Below are 21,897 nucleotides of genomic sequence, written 5' to 3' on the forward strand. Positions count from 1 at the left end.
TTTTATTTTTAATTTTTTAAAGAATTATAAATTTTTACTTATTTTCTAATTTTTCAAGGCAAATATGATAAAAAAATGAAGAGTTTTTTTATTGTGTAAAATATTTTTTAATTTTTTTTCTAGAATTCAAAATAATCGCACAAAAAATACAATTGATTTTTCAATTTTTAAAAATTTATAGAAGATAATGCTTATAATTATAAATTTTGTGACTTCAATTTACATTTGTGTGACAAAAGAAATTCTATATTCACAAAAATTAAAGTCAAACGTCCAAATTCCATACTGTCATTTGGAAAGTAAAAGTTGAAAATTCAGAAAAATAATGAAAAGATGTTTTTCAATTTTTTATATAAATTTAAAAAATAAAAAATAAGATGACATTTTTGTAATTAATTAAAATTTTATGAATAAAAATAAAATTCAATTCATAAACAAATAGTGTCAAAATTATTTATTATTATTTATTTATTTCATAAAAATATTGTAATAATAAAAATAATTAATTAATTTTTTGTGTTTCTTTTGAAAAACTAAAATAAAAAGCGAACATTGTCTTATTTTCTAAATGGGCCATTAATTTTTAAAAATGAACCATAATGAAAAATGTCTTGAGAAGAAAATGAAAGAATTGTAAAAAAGAAAATAAAATAAAAGAAAAGATGAATTAGAACTATTAAACTAAGGTAAAGAAAGCCTTACAATAATAATTCTCGCATGATCAACATCTCATCATTAAAAGAACCTTAAAATCGCACACTCATTATGTTGAGTATTTACTTTTAGGAATAACCATATCATAGTACTACAAGACCTTATCACTTTTACATATTGCATTCAACAAATGAAAAAATAACACAAATTGCATCAATGACACTATGTTAAACAATAAGATACAAACATAAAGAACTAAATATAAAGATAACTGCAAAGCAATAACTTTCTTTATCTACTTAATTCCATTACTAATGAAGTTCTAATAGATTTATGTAAGACATGTGTTAACATGTTTGAAAGAATCATTTCTATTGGTGTGAATCTTCAAACAACCTCAACACAACTGATGAACTTGAAATAATAAATTGTGAAATGAGGTTGAGATGAGGATCAAAATATATCATTGGAATTGCCACAAACCTACTTTGTTTAGGTGAGGTTAGAACACTTAATTTAATTACTACTAATTTTGAGATCCATTGGCTGCTCATAAGGTCCAAAGAACCAATAGTCCATGATTTGCATTCCCAAGTAGACCTGGCAAAGCAAATCGGGTCAGATAATTCGTGGTGGATTATTGGGTGAAGAAATCATAAATGGATTCGTTTAAGTGGCGGATTAAGCAGATTCGCATCGGATAATTCATGGCGGATGGCGGATAATCCGCCATTATCAAATATAATTTTATTATTATTTTATTAATAATATATTTTGTGTCATAATAATTTAAGTTGTATATGACAACTTGCGATTAATTTGTGTATTAACTTTTCTAATAATTATATCAATCATTTAATCGTTTCTACTAATTAACAACTCCCACTGCAATTAAAACATAAATAATCTATATTAGTAAATTAGGCTCTTCCATCTTTTAGAACATTCTAAAATATATATATAAAATTATATATATATATATATATATATATGTATGTATGTATGTATGTATATAATTATGCAGGATTGTCTAATTACAATAGATTTTAGACAACAAATGAAATTATTAGATTTTGGGTAGGTTTTATGAAATTGTGGGCTCAACCTATCCAAACACCACTCTTAAAAAAATAACTCGATTCTACCTCACTGCAGCCCTTCTCCAAGAATCAAAATTAAATATCAGAATTGAGCAACATTTTCATCCATCAGAAAACAAAACCACTCAGCACCCACCCACCAAATCATCGTATCCTTAAAGTTACTTTACATGTTGCACACTACATACTATACAACATGTAAGTGTATTTCTATTATTCAAATTTAAATCATATTATATAAATTTATTATTTAAGCAAAGAGGAGAGCAACCCAAACCCCATATGGGATACGACCATACCTACTGGCTGCTTGCTGCTTCGGTGCTTCCACTGAAGTAGACTAGCTTGGCCGAGTGATTGGGCGAGGGGCGAGTCCGGGAGTGGCCAGCGAGGGTTGAGTTATGAGTGGCTAGTGAGCGACTTGGCAAGGGCTGAAATGTTGGGGTTGGATCTTGGAGCAACAATCACACACGAAATATAAATACACAAAATGGAACAGCAGATTTACGTGGTTCGGTCAAATCAACCTATGTCAACGGAGCACACACCAAATCACTATTACCACCGGGAGAATTATACAAGGAGGAGCCACACTGCTCAACTGAACTCTCTCTCTCTCTCTCTCTCTCTCTCTCTCTCTCTCTCTCTCTCTCACCATAACTCTTTACTTTGCACACAACACTCTGCGCACAGCACAACACACTACACACAGCTAACTGCACAACTCCACATTCATATATATATATATATATATATATATATATATATATATATATATATATATATACACACATAAGGGAGAGTAAAATTCAAAAAAGCGGTGACTGCAATTTCAGCATAGTTTACAGAGGTTGGTGGCCGCCGGTCTCCAATGTCAAAGAACACGGTTGGGCTGTTGGTCTCCATTTCAACGTAAGCTGTGGGGGAGGTGCTGCTGCCGACGATTCTACACCTACAATCTCCCACTTTGAGACGAAGGCAGCATCTCAACCATTGTATAGGTAAATGATGTGCTCATATCTATCTTCAAGCATAAAGACCAACTGTAGTTGAGCATAACTTCAGTTTCTCTGTAGTCACCACCTTCATCAACATGTTAGTTGGATTTCTGTTACCTTGAATCTTTTCAAGTGTCAGTACTTCATCCTCTAATAGAGATCTGATGAAGTGATAACACAATCCAATATGTTTGGTTCTGGAATGAAATGTAGAGTTCTTTACCAGATGTATCCCACTCTGACTGTCGTTGTACAAAACATTCCTCTCTTGCTTTAGTCCAAGCTCTGTCAACAAACCCTAAAGCCAAATCATTTGTTGGCTTCTGTCACTACTACGTACTTAACTTCTGTAATGAATAAGGCAACAATCTTTTGTATCTGCGACATCCAACTAACAGCTTTTGTACCAACAGTGAACACATATCCAGTGGTGCTCCTGCAGTGATCAACTTCATCAGCAAAATCGGCATCTACATACCCTTTGACTTTCAAGTCTCCTTTGCCGAAACATAAGTACTTAACAACAGTGCCTCTGAGGTACCTGAAGATCCACTTCATTGCTTCCCAATGAGTTTTCCCTGGATTTGACATAAACCTACTGACTGCTCCCACTGCTTGGCCAATGTCCGGTCTGGTACAAACCATGGCGTACATGAGACTTCCAATGGCTGAGGCATAAGGTACCTTAGCCATGAAGTCCTTCTCTTCGTCTGTGTGGGGAACATGATCCTTGGAGAGGCGAAAGTGTCCTGCCAATGGTGTATTTACTGCTTTGGCACTGCTCATGTTAAACCTCTGTAAAACACGGCTAATGTACTCCAATTGAGATAACTGCAATGTTTCCTGTCGCTTATCTCTGGAGATCCACATTCCAAGTATCTACTTCGCTGAGCTTAAGTCTTTCATGTCAAACTCCATTGACAATTGCTGCTTCAATTTCCTGATCTCTTCAATATTTGGTCCTGTGATTAGCATGTTATCCACATATAACAATATAATGATATAGCTATACTGATACCTCTTGAAGTAGCAACAGTGGTCGGCGTTGCACTTTAGAAAATCATTCTTGTGCATTTTGGTACCATTGTCTAGGAGCTTGTTTGAGACCGTACAAACTCTTCTTCAACTTGCACACCAGATTCTCTTTACCTTTCTCTGAGAATCCTTTTGGCCGATGCATGTAAATTTCCTCATCAAGATCATCGTGAAGAAACGCCGTCTTCACATCTAACTGCTCGAGATATAGGCCCTCTGAGGCAACAATGTTCAAGACTGATCTGATGGTTGTCAGCTTCATAACTGGTGCAAAGATGTTGGTGTAGTCAATTCCTTCCTTCTGCTCGAAACCTTTAACTACCAACCGAGCCTTATACCTCTTGGAGCCGTCATACTCCTCTTTGATTTCGTACACCCACTTGTTGTGAAGGGCCTTCTTACCTTTAGGCAACTTAGCTAGTTCCCACGTTCTGTTGGAGGTGAGGGACTTCATCTCGTCCTTCATCGCAAGCTCCCACTTGCTCATATATGTCACTTGACATGCTTCATCATAGCATTCGAGCTCTCCTCCATTTATAAGAAGTAAGTAATTTATATATCTTTTGTTTGGTACATGGGGCTGAATAGATCTCCTAAGCTCCAGAGTTAGAGTAGGAGGTAGTGGTGCGACGATCTACTCCACTAGTTCCTCCACCTGAGGATTCTCGGCATTTTGCTGTTGTGCCTCAACACATTCTGGGACATCATCCATATCTATATAGGTTGACTCTATCTGAACTAATTCGGTGGATTCTATTGTGTGTTTGTCTTTGTACATCACCTTTTCGTTGAAAATCATGTCTCTGCTTTTGATCAACTTTTTGTTTTCATCATCCCAAATGCGATACCTATATTCATCTTCACCATAACTGACGAAGGTGCATTTTCGGGACTTAGGTTCAAGCTTATTTCTAACATGATCACTGATATGTACATATGCAACACAACCAAAAACTTTCAAATGTGAAAGTCTCACCTCTTTTCCACTCCATACCTCTTCTGGTATACGGTGGTCCAATGTTACTGATGGACCCCTGTTAATCAAGTATGATGTTGAGCCGACTACTTCTGCCCAGAATTGCAATGGTAAGCCTGACTGCATACGCATGCTTTTGGATCTTTCAGTCAACATTTGGTTCATTCGCTGGGCTACGCCGTTGTGTTGAGGCATACCTGGCACAGTTCTTTCCATCCTGATACCGTGCTCGTAGCAGAATTTCTTGAACCCGGTGTCTTGATATTGACCACCGTTGTTTGTTCTCAACTTCTTGATTCTTAAACTAGTTTCATTTTCAACCATAGTTTTCCATACCCTGAAAGCATCAAATACTTCCGACTTATACTTCAAAAAGTAAACCCATACCTTCCGAGAATGATCGTCAATGATAGTGATGAAGTAATTCTTTCTGCCTATGGATGAGACAGGCATCGGTCCCCACACATATGAGTGGACTAGTTCTAGTCTCTTTTTCTTTGGGGCACAGGTGTTTGTCTGGAAACTGACCCTCTTCTGTTTCCCAAATATGCAATCGTCACACATGTCAATTTGCACTAACTATAGACCACTCAAGTTTCCTTTTGAGTGCATCACCCTGAGTCCTTTCTCGCTCATGTGAACAAGTCGTTGGTGCCATATGTTGCTGTCGTCATTTCCTGTAGTAACTAAAATAGACATAGAGGCATTGGAGGTTAGATAAAGTGTTCCACTTTTCTTACCTTGTGCAATCGTTAGTACACCCTTTGAGACTTTCCATTCATCGCTAATGAATGTAGTCATGCATCCCTCATCTGCCAGCTGACCAACTGAGATCAAATTCTTTCACATGTCTGAAATATATCTGACATCCTTCAGCTTCCATACTGACTTTTTTATATTAATCTTCACAACTCACTTGCCGGTTATGTCGCAAGGTTGATCATTGTCAAGGTACACCTTACTGAAATTACCTAGTGTGTACTCCTTTAGGCAATCTCTGCAGCAAGTGACATAAAATGAGGCTCCGTAGTCTAAGACCCAAGACTCCTGCTTGCTCTCTAGAGTGCATATCAATGCATCTTTTTTTCTCCTGAGGAAGAGGTGAGATTTGCTTCTGTCTTTGCCTCAGATTCCTTTCTTGGACCTTTGCACTGGTTTCTAAAATGCCTGGCCTTTCCATAGTTCCAACACTCAACATTCTTTGTGCCCTAAGAACCTCTGGGATTTCTAGATTTAGACCACCTAGTACTTGATCTGCTTCGATTATTTGATCGTCCATGCCCGCTTCCTTTTCCTCAGCTTTCCATGTTCAAAATAGAACTTGAAGTGGAGGCATTATTCGACTGCATTGTGATTCTCTTTCGTCAAAATCATGCTAATAACCTCATTGTACTTTAGCTTCGATTTTCCTACGGAGCTACTGATTGCAATAACAATACCTTTCCAATTCTCAGGTAGCTAACTGAGAATTAGTAGGGCACGGATCTCACTGTCAAATGTAATTCCAACTGAGGCGAGTTGATCCAACAGCTCGTTGAAATTATTCAGGTTTCTGGTGAAACTTTCACTTGCAGACATACTCATGGTAAAGAATCTTTTCATCAAGTGTACCTCATTCACGGTTGATGGCTACTCGTACATATTAGATAGCACATCCACAAGGGACTTGGTGGTTGTCAAGTGTTTGATGTTGAAGGCAACAGACTTTGCCAACGTCATTCTGATAGCTCCGAGAGCTTTTCGGTCAAGCAACTCCAACTCGCTCTCTTTCATAGATTCTAGCTTCTCTTTTAATGGTAAGTGCAACTCCTTACCAAACAAGTAGTCCTCAATCTGTATTTTCCAGAAACCGAAGTTCGTGACGTCAAACATCTCGATCTAAGAGCCCTTTTCATTTGATATCTCAATTCTCTAATCTAGAAACATAATTAGCTTAAACGGACCGCACAGTTGGATCCGTAACAGTCGAAAACCCTAAAAATGGCTTAATTCATTCAAAAAATGGACCAAAAATGGCTTCGAAAAGCCCGGTCAAACTCTTGGTCAAATCTATTCAACTACGACGGAATATTCCTTTGATTAATGGACTATCCTTGAGGGCGTTAGTGACGTCGTTTGCTAACATGGCATCATGGGGCCCACTATTGACATGGCACTATGGGCCCACCAACTGGCGAGTGAATATGGGACCCACTATGGGTCCCAGCTGCTGACGTGGCGAGGGCCCACAGTGATATGGCGGCTGGCTTGGCCGCAGACATGGAGGTGACGCGACTGCTAACTTGGCCACTTACTCGGCGCCACATGGTGCTGATGTTGCGGTTGATTGGGCGCTGATGCGGCAAGCTAACAGGGCGCTGACGCGGTGCGGGTCCTGGCTAACGTGTCCAATGTCGTGGACCGTCTTCTTCCTTCCGTTCGTTCACCGATCTTTCTTCGACACGTGATCGCGCGTGGGATGACCTGCCGACTGTCTACCGACATGTGAAGATGCTTGGGAGCACGCGGAAACGTTGCCTAGACGTTGGTGGCACATGCGGTGCTGTCTGAGGTCGTTTGGAGCTCTGGTTGCCGCTGTTGGCTTTGTCTCGATGAGAGGAATGCGATGGTGGCCCCAAAATTGAATTTTGAGCTACTGGATATAGGCTCCAATCCGGGAATTTTTCTTCAAATTGATGATTTTGTTCCAACTTCTCTCTGATACCAATTATTGGGGTTGGATCCTGGAGCAACAATTACACACGAAATATAAACACACAAAATAGAACATCGAATTTACGTGGTTCGGTCAAATTGACCTATGTCCATGGAGCACACACCAAAACACTATTACCACCAGGAGAATTATACAAGGAGGAGCCACACTGCTCAACTCAACTCTCTCTCTCTCACATACACACCACAACTCTCTGCTCCGCACACAACACTTTGCACACAACACAACACACTACACACAACTAACTGCACAATTCCACACTCATATATATATACACAAGGGAGAGCAAAATTCAAAAAGGCGGTGGCTACAATTTAAGCATAGTCTGCAGAGGTTGGTGGCCGCCGGTCTCCAATGTCAAAGAACACGGCTGGGCTGTTGGTCTCCATTTCAACATAAGTTGCAGGGGAGGTGTTGCTGCCGACGATTCCACACCTGCAATCTCAACATGAAAGCCGAGTGGTTTGTCAACCAGGCTGGCGAGCGACGGTAGTGGGAATCGTGGCTCATGGTAGGATACTGGTAGTGGGAGTTTGGATCCTCTAGGATGTGGCTGCGGCGCTGCGCAACTACGACAAAAATGAATCCTTGAAACCCCAAGCCTAATATGTGTTGAGATTGAGAATCTGGGACTGGGCCTAGCATGGGAGTGGGAGGGGGGTGTGGTCTATATGACTGTGGCCATGTGGTGTGGGTTGTGTGGCGTTGGGTGTGTGGGCTGTGGGCACTTGGGTTGTGGGCGGTTAGGCTTTTATGGGTTAATTTCTAATAGGCTTTTAAACAGGGTGGCGAATACCCACCAGATGAACCCGTCCCGTTCCTCTAAGGAGACGAATATAAAATGAAAAACCATATTTGACTCATTTAACAAGTGATTGATTACAAGTCGATTAAAATGGGTCATATGCAATTCAGATTAACAAATTTTTATCCATTTTGTTAGATCTATTCATAAGTGATAAGAAGAAGAAAGTTAAAACGGGGGGAAGGGGCAATGTAGTGACCCGAGAGAAATTATGGTATTTTAAATAATAACAGAGAGAGAGAGAATAGAATTTGGAAAGGAAACGAAAGAGGCAGTAGGTGACGAGTGTACGTTTCGTCGACGAGAAAATACCGAAGAGCAATCCTCTTATTTTTGAATTTCGTCGATGAGAAACAAAGTTCATCGACGAATTTCCTTCATAACCTCGACGACAAGGTGACGTGGCTCGTCGATGAATGTCGTAGTATAAATAGGCCTAAAATCCATTTTTGGCCGAAATCTTCTGCGCAGAACCTTCCTTCTCTTTCCTCTTCGGTTCTCCTACCTTCTCTCTAGATTTCTAGGTCCGTTTGCTGCCGGATCGATGATTCGAAACCACCATGACACTCCTAGGGAAGTTCTTTGCTTATTTGCTGGAGTGGATCGTTGGTGGGTCGAGTTCGGAATTCATCCCAAATCCAGGGTAAGACTTTCTACTCAGTATTTGGTTATTTCATAGTTGTAGAAAGCGTAGTACGTGTAGAAATACTGAATTTTAGTTATGTAAAATGTCGTTTTCAAGATATTGAACGGGGAACCCTGCGAGTGCAGGAGTATTTCTCCTAGGGGCTTTTCAAGAATCAAGTAAGGGGATAAACAAAGCTAATTATTTTATGAAAATGTGTGCATGTTATTACAACATTTGATTTTAGGAAAATAAATATATTTATATATATTTTATATTTGGGAAATACAGCTGAAAATGATGATATGTTAAATATATGAAAAACTTGTTTCGTGTGGCATGAGTGGAAATTATTATGAAATACTTTTTTCTAGGAATATGATAAAGATATGGATTTTTATAATGGAAAATCGGCGTACGGGCTGAGATTTTTATATGTTTGCCAGCGTACGGGCCGTGCTATGGATATGTTTTGCTGGCGTATGGGCCGTGCTATGTATATAATTTGCCAGCGTACGGGCTAAGCTATGTATATGATTTGCCAACATACGAGCTGAGTTGTGGATATGTTTTCTGGTGTACAGGCTAAGCTATAGATATGATTTTCCAGCGTACGAGCTAAGTTATGGATATGATTTGTCGGCGTACAGACCGAGCTATGAAAAAAATGTGAAATACCGGCTTACGAGCCGATGATTTTTATGATATACATATATATACAAAATGATATGATTGATTTGATAATTAATGGTATGAAATATCCATGTATCACAGTTTCAGTATATGTTATATATTATTAGAACCTAGGTGGCTTGGTCTAGGCTAGCACTTGCAAGGTATCGATGCTATGTGTTCATGATTTATCATTATATTTGTGTTATTGCCGCTGTACAGAGTGGTGTGAGATTGGATGGTCGATGTGGTTTTGAGAAGTGTGTGAGCGCCCCTGGTGTACGGACCAGGTCTGGCAGACCCATCGGACTTACAGACTATACTCTTGACTTGACAGTGGTCGACCAACCATTGTCTGGTCCCGCCTTCGGGCCACATAACCCAATCATGTGGGGGTAATACATGACAACAGCCAGCTAACCTACCAGAATTGTTTTTGTATTATTATTTATATGAGATGAATATGGAAACCATTATGTTCTGCTATGTTTTGGTTATACATGTTTTTCCCATAAATGATATATATACAGTTTTACTAGTTATGTTTATGATTATATGTATACCACAAAAATGCTCATGTTGCCACACACTAGTGTTAGTTTATTTTCCCTTAGTGAGAGGTGTCTCACCCCGAATTTCATAAACATTTTAGGAGCTCCTAATAGGAGAGTGGGTAAAGCTTTGCTGATATAGTTTTGTTCATCTGCCCTCTCTAAAGGGTAAGTTTTGGTGGGGACGATTGGATTTTTGTGAGAAATGTCCCTAGGTCTTTCTTTTTGGGATGTATATACTTAAATACAGTGGATGTAGTAACCCTGGTATTGTGATGGATGGTTTTGTGTTTATGATATGATGATTTTATGTTTCTTGTTGCTTAGGCTTCTGCATTGTGTTACTGTTATATCCCCGGTACTCACGAGTCCAGGTGGATTATGATCTGTTGAGTTTTGTGATATTGATTTTATTATATTATGGAAAAAAAATATATGGAAATTAAGCAGGTCGTCATAGTTTGGTATTAGAGCCTAGGTTGCTAGGTTCTGTAGACTTTAGAATGCAGCGGAAACAATACGAGAGTATAGGAAATGATTTAAGGTTGTTCTACAGTCTAGAGGTAGGACTTCCGTGATAGTTTTTGTGTCTTTCCTAGGGTGACAATTTTAGGAAAACCATAGTAAGCTATTGTCGGGTTGTGTTCCTAGAATGTAGGACTAGGGTTAGAAATAAGTTAGGAATGTTAAAATAAGAGGTTAGGTTAGACGGGTAAATTTTAAGGATAGAATTTCTAAGTTGCATTTGTTGTTTTCAGGATGGATCCAGGAGGAAGTAATGCCCATGCGAGTGGAAGTGATGGAGCAGGGCCATTAGGTGTAGGTGGGACTGACTCTGATACGGTATTAGGTAGCGTGGCTCAGCGGGTTATGGCTGAGATCGCTAGGAGCTCTAGAGAGCAGGGTGGTCCGCCGGCAGGCCATAGGTGCACTATAAAAAAGTTTACGAAGATGAATCCTCTGGCATTCTCAGGGAGAGTTGATCCTGCAGCCGCTGAGAACTGGATGCAGGAAACCGAGAAAGTCTTGGCTATGTTGTAGTGTACTGAGGAACAAACTGTTCTCTTTGCCACCTATAGACTAACGGGAGAGGCTGAGAGGTGGTGGACTGCAGTGTGACTGCTGGAGCAGCAGAGGGTGACTCCGATAGCCATGACATGGGATCAGTTTAAGGAGTTGTTCTTCAATAGATATTTTCCAGCTACTTTCAGGGAGGCTAAGGTGCAAGAGTTCCTAAGTCTGAAGCAGGGATAGTTATCCGTCTAGCAATACACAACGTTTTTCATTGAGCTCTCTCGTTTCACTCCATACATTATCCCTGATGAGGTGAAGAAAGCGAGTTTAAGAGAGGCTTGAGACAGAGTATATTCAAGCAGGTGGTGGTGCTACAAATCCAGGATTTTGCTGAGCTAGTCGATAGAGCAACCTTGGCAAAGGTTGGTGAGCGGCTGGATGTAAAGGATTAGGGACAGAGGAAGAGATCTGCATCTATAGGTTATCAACAAGGTCATAGACTGGGTCAGTGGAGGAGAGGAAATCATGGCAGAGGATGGAGACAGGAGACTAGAGGATGCGAGGTTCAGGCAGTGTAGGGTCCCCCTATCTGCCAGACTTGTGGGAGGAGACACTGGGGAGAGTGTCGCGCAGGTGGAGTTGTCTGTTACCGCTGCAGTAGGCCGGATCATATGGTGTGAGACTGCCCTACACCACCAGATGTAGTTCCAGCTCTCAGACCATACCAGGGAGTTTATCAAATGCCACATGGGGGCCAGCAGAGGAATATGGCTCCAGCCAGGGTGTTTACTCTGATGTCGGGTGAGGCTAAGATAGCAGGTGACGTGGTGATAGGTATGGTTATTATGTTTTCTTTTAAAGTTATTGCATTGTTTTATTTAGGAGCTATACACTCGTTTGTGTCTTCGGGGTGCGTTAGACTATGTGGGGTAGAAACATAGTTGTTGAATACTAAACTGTTGGTATCTACACTGACTAGGTCGGCAATGAGGTGTAGTAGGGTACTCCGGGATTGCTCAGTTGATATTTAAGGGGAAAGTTTGTTTGTCGATTTAATAGTGCTAGATATGCATGGATTCAATGTGATCTTCGGCATGGATTGGCTAGCAACTAATTTTGCTAGCATAGAGTGCCATTCACAAGAAGTGATTTTCAGATCTCCAGGACGAGTGGAATTCAAGTTCGTAGGGTCGCAAGTGCAATCCTTGCTTTAGTTAGTTTCAGCTATCCAAGTTAGAAGACTACTGCTGAGTGGTTTTCAGGGGTTTGTGGCAGTTGTGAAAGAAATGTCAAAGAATGAATTGAAACTTGCTAGCACGCATATAATAAAAGAATTTACAAATGTTCTCCCAGATGAATTACCAGGCTTGCCACCCGATCATGAGGTAGATTTCCCTATTGATCTACTTCTAGGTATAGCGTTGATTTCCAAAGTACCTTATCGAATGGCGCCAATGGAATTGGCAGAATTGAAGAATCAGTTGCAAGATTTGTTCGATAAAGGCTTTATACGACCTAGTGTATCCCCGTAGGGAGCTCCAGTTCTATTTGTAAAGAAGAAAATGGTTTTATGAGGATGTATATAGATTATAGAGAGATTAACAAAGTGACAATCAAGAATAAATATCCTTTACCCCGTATAGATGATTTGTTTGACCAGCTCCAGGGTACACAGGTGTATTCGAAGATTGACCTCAGATTCGGCTATCATCAAGTGAAAGTAAAAGCAGAAGACGTCTTGAAGACAGCTTTCAGGACCAAGTACGAACATTACGAGTTTCTTGTTATGCCGTTTGGTTTGAGGAATGCTCTTGCGGTATTTATGGACTTGATGAACAGAGTCTTCCATCAATACCTAGAGCAGTTCATTCTTGTTTTTATTGATGATGTACTGGTCTATTCGAGGAGTCTTGAGGAGCATGGGATGCACTTGAGGCAGGTTCTGCAGACGCTTTGGGAAAAGAAGTTGTACGCCAAATTCAATAAATGTGAATTCTGGCTTGAGAAGGTCATGTTCTTGGGGCATGTTGTATCTAGAGATGGTATTTCTGTGGATTCTAGTAAAATTGAGGTAGTAGTGAATTGGACTAGACCAAGGAATGTCCAGGAGATCAGGAGTTTCTTAGGGCTAGTTGGGTATTACCATCGTTTTGTAGAGGGATTCTCAGCGTTATTGGGACCTTTGACGCGACTAACTAATAAAAATGTTAGATTTGAGTGGAACGACAGTTGCGAGCAAAGTTTCTAGGAATTGAAGTAAAGATTAGTCACAACACCAGTATTGGTCATCCCGTCAGGGGGTGAGGGTTCTATCTACAGTGATGCGTCCTTGAAGGGAATTGGCTGTGTATTGATGCAGCATGGCAGGGTGGTGGCGTATGCGTCTAGACAATTGAAAGAACATGAAAAGAACTACCCTACCCATGATCTTGAATTGGCTGCAATAGTACACATATTGAAGATTTGGAGGCATTATCTGTATGGCGAGCGTTGTGAAATCTTTTCCGACCACAAGAGTTTAAAGTACTTTTTTCACGCAGAAGGAATTAAATATGAGGCAAAGAAGATGGTTGGAACTTATTAAATACTTTGACTGCACTATCAGTTATCACCTAGGGAAAGCAAATGTGGTAGCTGATGCGTTAAGCAGGAAGTCCAAGGAACTAGTGTTGGCGACTATGGAGATCCAGTATCCAATCATGATGGATTTGGAGAGACTCGGCATTGAATTAGTGGAGAGTAGTTCTCAGGCTCACATTGCCAGTTTAGAGGTGCAACCTACTCTACAGGAAAGAATTAAAGTTGCTCAGAAAGAAGACCTATAATTAGCAGAGATGATGGACAGAGTGCAGAATGGTCAGGGGGAGGAATTTAGTGTTGCAGATGACGGAGCTTTGCAGTTCTGTTCCAGGTTATGTGTTCCTGCCAATACTGACATCAGAAAGACTACTTTAGAGGGAGCCCACAGATCTTTGTATATAGTTCATTCCAGTAGTACGAAGATGTACAAGAATCTACGGGAGTCGTACTGGTGGAATGGTATGAAAAGAGAGATCGTCGAGTATGTAGCCCAGTGTCTGACGTGCCAGTAGGTAAAAGCTTAGCACCAAAGGTCGATAGGGCAGTTGCAGCCATTATTTATCCCAGAATGGAAGTGGGACCATATATCTATGGATTTTGTGTCAGGACTGCCGACAGTGTTACACGATCAGAATGCCATTTGGGTAATTGTTGACCATTTGACTAAGACCACCTACTTTTTACCTATCAAGATCGACTGCTCCCTTAACTGTTTAGCGGAGATCTACATTCAGGAGATAGTTCGTTCACATGGGGTGCCAGTATCTATTGTGTCAGATCGAAACCCACGCTTTACATCATGTTTTTGGAAGAGTTTGCAAGAAGCACTAGGGTCTCAGTTGTCTTTTAGCACGACATTCCATCCTCAGTCGAACGGACAGATTGAGAGGACAATACAGATATTGGAAGATATGCTCCGAGTATGCGTATTAGATTTTGGGGGTAGTTGGACTCAGTTCACCCCGCTGGTGGTATAATAACAATTATCAGACCAACATTGGTATGACACCATTTGAAGCACTATATGGTAGGAGATGCCGTTCTCCTTTATTTTGGGATGAAATGGGTGAGCAACGAGTAGTGGGACCAGAGCTTGTTTAGCAAACGCGTGATAAGATTCAGCTTATTAGAGATAGAATTAGTGCAGCTCAGAGCCGAAAGAAAAGTTACACAGATAATTGCCACAGGAATTTAGATTTTGAAGTTGGCAATCATGTATTTTTGAAAATAACTCCATTGAAAGGGGTTATGCGATTTGGAAAGAAGGGTAAACTTAGCCCTAAGTTTATCGGTCCATTTGAGATCCTAGAGAAAATGGGGCTGGTGGTCTACAGGTTAGCTTTGCCACCTGTATTATCCAAAATTCACGACGTATTCCATGTTTCTATGCTGATAAAATACGTCCTAAATTCTTCTCATATCATCAGCTATGGTGAATTAAAGCTCAGTGATTCACTAGTATATGAGGAGGTGCCAATACAGATTTTGGATAGGAAAGTACAGAAGTTACGTAACAAGGAGATTCCTCAGGTAAAAGTTTTGTGGAGGAATCATACAATTGAAGAGGCTTCTTAGGAATTTGAGGAACAGATGAAGCAGAAGTATCCACACTTATTCCAAGAAGTTTAATTAGGTAAAATGTAAATAGTTAGATAGTATATTTTTTTTGCAGATACATGTAAAAAGTTTAGTTAGTAAGTAGCATTTTAGTTTTGGGAGAATTTTCTTTTGTATATGTAATCTCCCAGGACTTGGAATGTAACCACGGTATTCCTCCGCCATAAGTGAGGGTAAGTAATAAAATAAGTAGACCCTTTTCCTATTAAAGGATGATGAGTTACATGAACAGTAAATTTCGAGGACGAAATTTTATAAGGAGGGGAGAATATAGTGACCCGGGAGAAATTATGGTATTTTAAATAATAACAGAAAGAGAGAGAAAATAGAAATTGAAAAGGAAAAGAAAGAGGCAGCAGGCCTCGTCAACGAGAAACAAAGTTCGTTAACGAACTTCCTTCATGGCCTCGTCGACGAGGTGATGTGGCTCATCGACAAAGGCTGTAGTATAAATAGGCCTAAAATCCATTTTTGGCTGAAATCTTCTGCGCAAAACCTTCCTTCTCTCTCCTCTTCGATTCTCCTACCTTCTCTCTAAATTTCTGGGTCTATCTGTTACCGGATCGAAGAACCGAAGCCACCATGACACTCCTGAGGAAGTTCTCTGCATATCTGCTAGAGTGGATCGTCGGTGGGTCGAGTTCGAAATTCATCCCAAATCCAGGATAAGACTTTCTACTCAGTATTTGGTTATTTCACATTTGTAGAAAACGTAGTACACATAGAAATACTGAACTTTAGTTCTGGGAAATGTTGTGTTCAGGATATTGAACGAGGAACCTTGCAGGTGCAGGAGTATTTCCCTATGGGCTTTTTAGGAATTAGGTCAGGGGATAAACTAAGTTAGTTATTTTATGAAAATGTATGCATGTTATTACAACATTTGATTTCAGGAAAATAAATATATTTATATATGTTTTATATTTGGGAAATATTGCTGAAAATGATGGTATGTTAAATATATGAAAAGCCTGTTTCATGTGGCATGAGTGGAAATTATTATGAAATACTGTTTTCTGGGAATATGATAAAGATATGGATTTTTATAATGGAAAACCAGCGTATGGGCCGAGATTTTTATATGTTTGCCGGCATACGGGACGTGCTATGAATATGTTTTTTCAGCATACGGGTCGTGCTATGTATATGATTTGCCGGCGTACGGGCCAAGCTATGTATATGATTGGCCAGTGTACGGGCTGAGCTATGGATATGTTTGCTGGCGTACGGGCCGAGCTATGGATATGATTTGCCAGCGTACGGGCTGAACTATGGATATGATTTGCCAGCGTACGGGTCGAGCTATGATAAAATGTGAAATACTGGTATACGGGCCGATTATTTTTATGATATACGTATATATGCAAAATGATATGATTGATTTGATAACTAATTGTATGAAATATTCATGTATCATCGTTTCAATATATGCTATATATTATCAGAAACTGGTTGGCTTGATCTAGGCTGGCACTTGCACGGTACTGATGCTATGTGTTCATGATTTATCATGATATTTGTGGTAACGCCGCTGTATGGAGTGGTGTGAGATTGAATGGTCGATGTGGTTTTAAGAAGTGTGTGAGCGCCCCTGGTGTACAGACTAGGTCTGGTAGACCCATCGGACTTACATACTGTACTCTTAATTTGGCAGTGGTCGGCCAACCATTGTTAGGTCCGGCTATTGGGCCACACAACCTGAAATTAGGAATAACTTGCCAAGAGGGGGGATGAATTGGAATCTTTTTATATTTTGATGATTTTTAATCTTTTTCTTTAGATACTAAAGAAAGCACAACAGATAATTTATAAACACACTTTAGAATACTTGTAATTTAAATGAACAAGTCAATTAATAAAGCTAAAATAATTCAATCAATCAATTAAGGATAATATTGCTTCTGTTGATTTCCCTGTGAATATTTATCACCTTCTTTGAATTAACTTTTAGTATGCACTTCTCTTGATTAAGATTTCTACAGATTAACCAACGTATTCCCTTATGGGTTTTCGCAAACTGTTAATTGAAACGTACTTTCTAAATACCAAGAGTCTTTGTTTCTTTCTCTTTGAAACTTGTTACCTGCACTTTGAAATCATACAACACAGCAAGTATAGTATATAAAATAGAGAGAAAGACACAATATTTTTACGAGGTTCGGCTTCAACACAGCCTACGTCCTCGCCATTGGCAAAATACCAAAGGTTCCACTATAGTAGTTCTGTTACCAGGTGGAACAATGCCTGTTTACAACCACTCCTTTGGTCAAGGCTAGAGCCCGCCTTCTCCAAACAATATGCCCTTGTTTGGACAATGTTCCAACAGCCTGGAATCGTCCAAAATCTACAAGAGAAATATCAAAATCTAGTGTACAAGAGAAGCTCACACAAAGAGCAGATTAGAACAAATCAAAACTATGTACTTCAAAAGATAAAATATCAAGAATGAAATAAAATTTTGAAGATTTTCAAAGAATTCACCAAAATCCTTTTCTCCATATGAGAAATCAGTAATTCTTCAGGATTTGATAAACAAAAGATCAGAACAACAATACTTTCAGCTTTGCAAGAGATTGAGTAAAAGAGATTTTGAGAGCAAGAAAGCTTTGAGAGAATTTCAATGCTTGGATAAATTTTTGATTCACAAGAACCATGTATTTATAGGCTTCCAAGTGGGTTTCCTTGTTGCAAGAGTTTCCTTAAAGAGTTTCCCAAGTTGTTAGAAAATTTGGGTTTCAAACGGCTACAATTTAAAAATAAGAGTTTTAAAATTTTTGCCCGTTGAATAGTGTTCAGACGTCTGAAGTATCGAGGTCAGTGGTCTAAAGTTCCTTAAACCCTTAAAAAATAGAACTGGATACGGAGTCAGATGTCTGAAGTCAAGGTTCAGATGTCTGATGTTGCAGGTTCAGATGTCTGAAGTCATAAGTTCAGACGTCTGAACTTGTTGCTGCAACTCTCTTCCTGTTCTGAAAATTCTTCAGACGCCTGTACTTATTCTTCAGACGTCTGAACTTAATGTTCAGTCATCTGAAGTCTCTACTTCAGTCATCTGAATTGAAAAGTTCAGTCATCTGAGCTTATTAAAATCTGTTTTATCAAAAAGCATTCTTTAAAACTGTTTTGCTCTCCTATGAATTTTATAAAAACTTAATTGAATATATTTAAATAGGTCTTTAAACCTTGATAATCTCTTAGAAAAAGCTTCAAAATATATTTCAAAGATATTTTGCCTTTTGAAATACTTACAAATATGTTTCCTAAGTCTTCATCCTTGAGTTCTCTTTGCTCTTGAGATTCTTTGAACAATTTGCTTGAGCTTCAAATATGTTAGACCCTTTTTGGATCATTGAGAAGTTATCTTCATACTTGACTTATACTTATTCTTCTCTTAAAACATACTTGAGCTATATTTGAGCTTTGCTTTGAGCCACACTTGATCCATATTTCCTGAAACACCAAAACTCAACCTTTTCAAGTTAAATCATCCTTTGTTTGTTATCACCAAAACCAATTGAAAGACCTTATTAGGCCAACAATCTCCCCCTTTTTGATGATGACAAACAAGGAGTAAAGATAAAAGATTTATGTAAAATGAATTACTCCCCCTTACTATGAACATTAACAAGCAAGTCAAAAATACTCCCCCTTGCTAAAAGCCGTAGAAAATATTAAGTTCATATATCTATGTAATTCATATATCCATGTTGTTCATATATAACCAAGAACCAGGTTCACAAGATATGTGGTAGTTTATCCATCAAGATCAAAATTTATTTATCAAGATCAAATTCACATATATGATTGCAGTTCATTTAGCAGTATCAAGTTCACACATAGCATTTATCCATTTAGCCTGAAAGTATCATTTTTCAAGTTCACATGTACTTTTACATAATCCATTTACTTTTAGTTTTTATCTTTACTAAGCACTACACTTTCTCCCCCTTTTTCATTAATCAAAAAGAATAAGTTAAATATAAAGAACCATCAAAAATCATTCTCTAAAGAGATAATATATATATATATATATATATATATATATATATATGTTCCATTCAACAAAAAGTTACATTGGAGCAGTAGTACAGATAATTTAAGATACATAAGTTGTGATCCTATTCAACAAAAAGTTACATAAGAACCTAAACTAGAGAACATCTAACTTTCCTAGTCGTCTTCTTCAGAACCATCTCCTTTCTTTTCTTCTTCTTCTCCTTTTTCTTGAGTCCCTTCTTCCTCAGTATTTCCTTCATCATCTTCATCTTCAGAATTTCCTTCTTTTTCTGCAGAAGCATCATCATCATCATCATCACTCTGAGGAGCAGAGCTAATGTCCATGGGATCACTGCTCTTAAAGGATTTGGCATGGTATTTTTCTATATGCGTGACCCGTTTGTCAAGTGATGTGACCTTTGCTTTGATATTCTGAAGACCAGTGCGTACTTCAGAAGAGAAACTAGAGAAATTTTGTTGAAATGATAAGAACCAAGAAGGTGCTTCTGGAGATGAGCCAAGTTCTTGTGCGGAAGAGGATTGAGCAGCTGTTGATACTGGAGCAAAGGCTGAAGCTGAAGCTGCTGCAGACGCAAGTGGTGCATGTGTAGTCTTAGTAGCTTTCAAATACCATCCGAAGCTTCCCTTATCATATCCCATTTGTTTGAGAGAAGTTTCATTAAAAAGATCATATCGAGTCCTCTTTATGAAAAACTCAGAAACATTGGTAACATTAAGTTGAGTAAAGAGGAGAGTAAGAATTCCTCCATAAGGAAGAATAACTCGATTTGATTCCAACTTAGTCCACATCCAACGAACAATCAAACTAGCCAAATCTAATTTCTTGCCTTTAAGTAGACACCAAAGAACAAAGCATTCCATATAAGAAAGATGATCAAAAGAGCCTTGTTTTGGTAAGATATTATTTGAAATTAACTTATGAAGAATTTGGCCTTTTAAATTCAATTGCTTGTACATTGAAGGATGTGCAAAATAAACAGGCTCATGTTCCATAATCATAGGAAGAAATTCTGCGGGAGTGAATCCTTGTTCTAGGATCCAAGACTGAGCAAACACAGGACTATTAAAATCTCCTAGAGTAATTTTGAAAATAAGAGATAATATTTCAGAATTCAATAGAATTTTCTTTCCTTTAACTTCGGAAGAGAAAATCCCATGTTCATATTGCATATTTGCATAGAAGATTTTGACTAAATGAGGAAAACAACCCTTAGGTTGTTGAGTGATAAATTCATACCATCCAATATCATGAAACAAGGTAAGGATATCAGGAAATTCAGTGATAAAGAACGATACATCCAAGACTTTACCTAAGATGGGTTCTACAGAACTCAAGGAATGTTGATAACGGAGTCGAGCTTGAGGAGCAACTAACCACTTGGCGATATTTTGGGTTTCCCTCCCTGAAGAAGGACCTTTGTTCACAGTCTACTTGATTCGAGGCATGGAGATACAGATTTTCAGAAACCCTAGATGTCGTGTGGTGAATCTGAGTAGGGTAAAGGTTGCGGAGTGAAGGGAAAGTGGGCAAGATGAAGTGTTTGAAGTTCAGATGAATGAAGCAAGGAACTTCAGAGGTTTGAAGTTAGGGTTTAGTGCGCTGAAAATATATAAATCCCGCGACTTCAGATGTCTAAAGTTAAGTACGGACATCTGAAGTCTTAAAAATCTGGAAGTTTAAAAGTTAGTATGAGTTCAGACGTCTGAAGTTCTAAGTTCAGTCATCTGAACTCTTCTGCTACAGTGTTTAGACGTCTGGGGTGTGAACATCAGACGTCTGGGGTGTGAACATCAGACGTCTGAAGTGTATATGAATTCTAGAATTTTACTTTTAATACACTTCTCTACTGTGAATTAACCCAAGTTCCCTCCTAATATGTATAAATCTTTCTTCACATAGAGCTTTTGTAAAAATATCAGCCCATTGATCACTTGTATTTATAAATTCAAGAATGATATCTTCTTTTTGAACATGATCTCTTAAAAAATGATGTCTTATGTCTATATGCTTAGTTCTTGAGTGTGAAATTGGATTTTTAGATATATTTATGGCACTTGTATTATCACACTTTATCGGAATTGTTTTATATTCTAAATTAAAATCCTTTAATTGTTGTTTCATATATAGGATTTGTGCACAACAACTTCCTACGGCTACATATTTAGCTTCGGCGGTTGATAAAGCTATAGAATTTTGTTTCTTTGAAAACCATGACACCAATGATTGTCCTAGAAAGTGACATGTGCCACTTGTACTCTTTCTATCAATCTTACATCCGGCATAATCAGCATCAGAATAACTTATCAAATTAAAATCCGTGTCCTTTGGATACCATAACCCTAAATTAAGTGATCCTACCAAGTACCTAAGACTTCTTTTGACAGCTATTAAGTGTGATTCCTTGGGGGCTGATTGAAATCTAGCACACACACACACACTAAACATAATATCCGGTCTACTAGCAGTTAAATATAATAAGCTACCAATAATTCCTCTATAGTGAGTGATGTCTACTTGCTTTCCTTTTTCATCTCTA

This window comes from Malania oleifera, chromosome 4, assembly GCF_029873635.1.
Source record: "Malania oleifera isolate guangnan ecotype guangnan chromosome 4, ASM2987363v1, whole genome shotgun sequence".
Lineage (NCBI taxonomy): Eukaryota > Viridiplantae > Streptophyta > Magnoliopsida > Santalales > Ximeniaceae > Malania > Malania oleifera.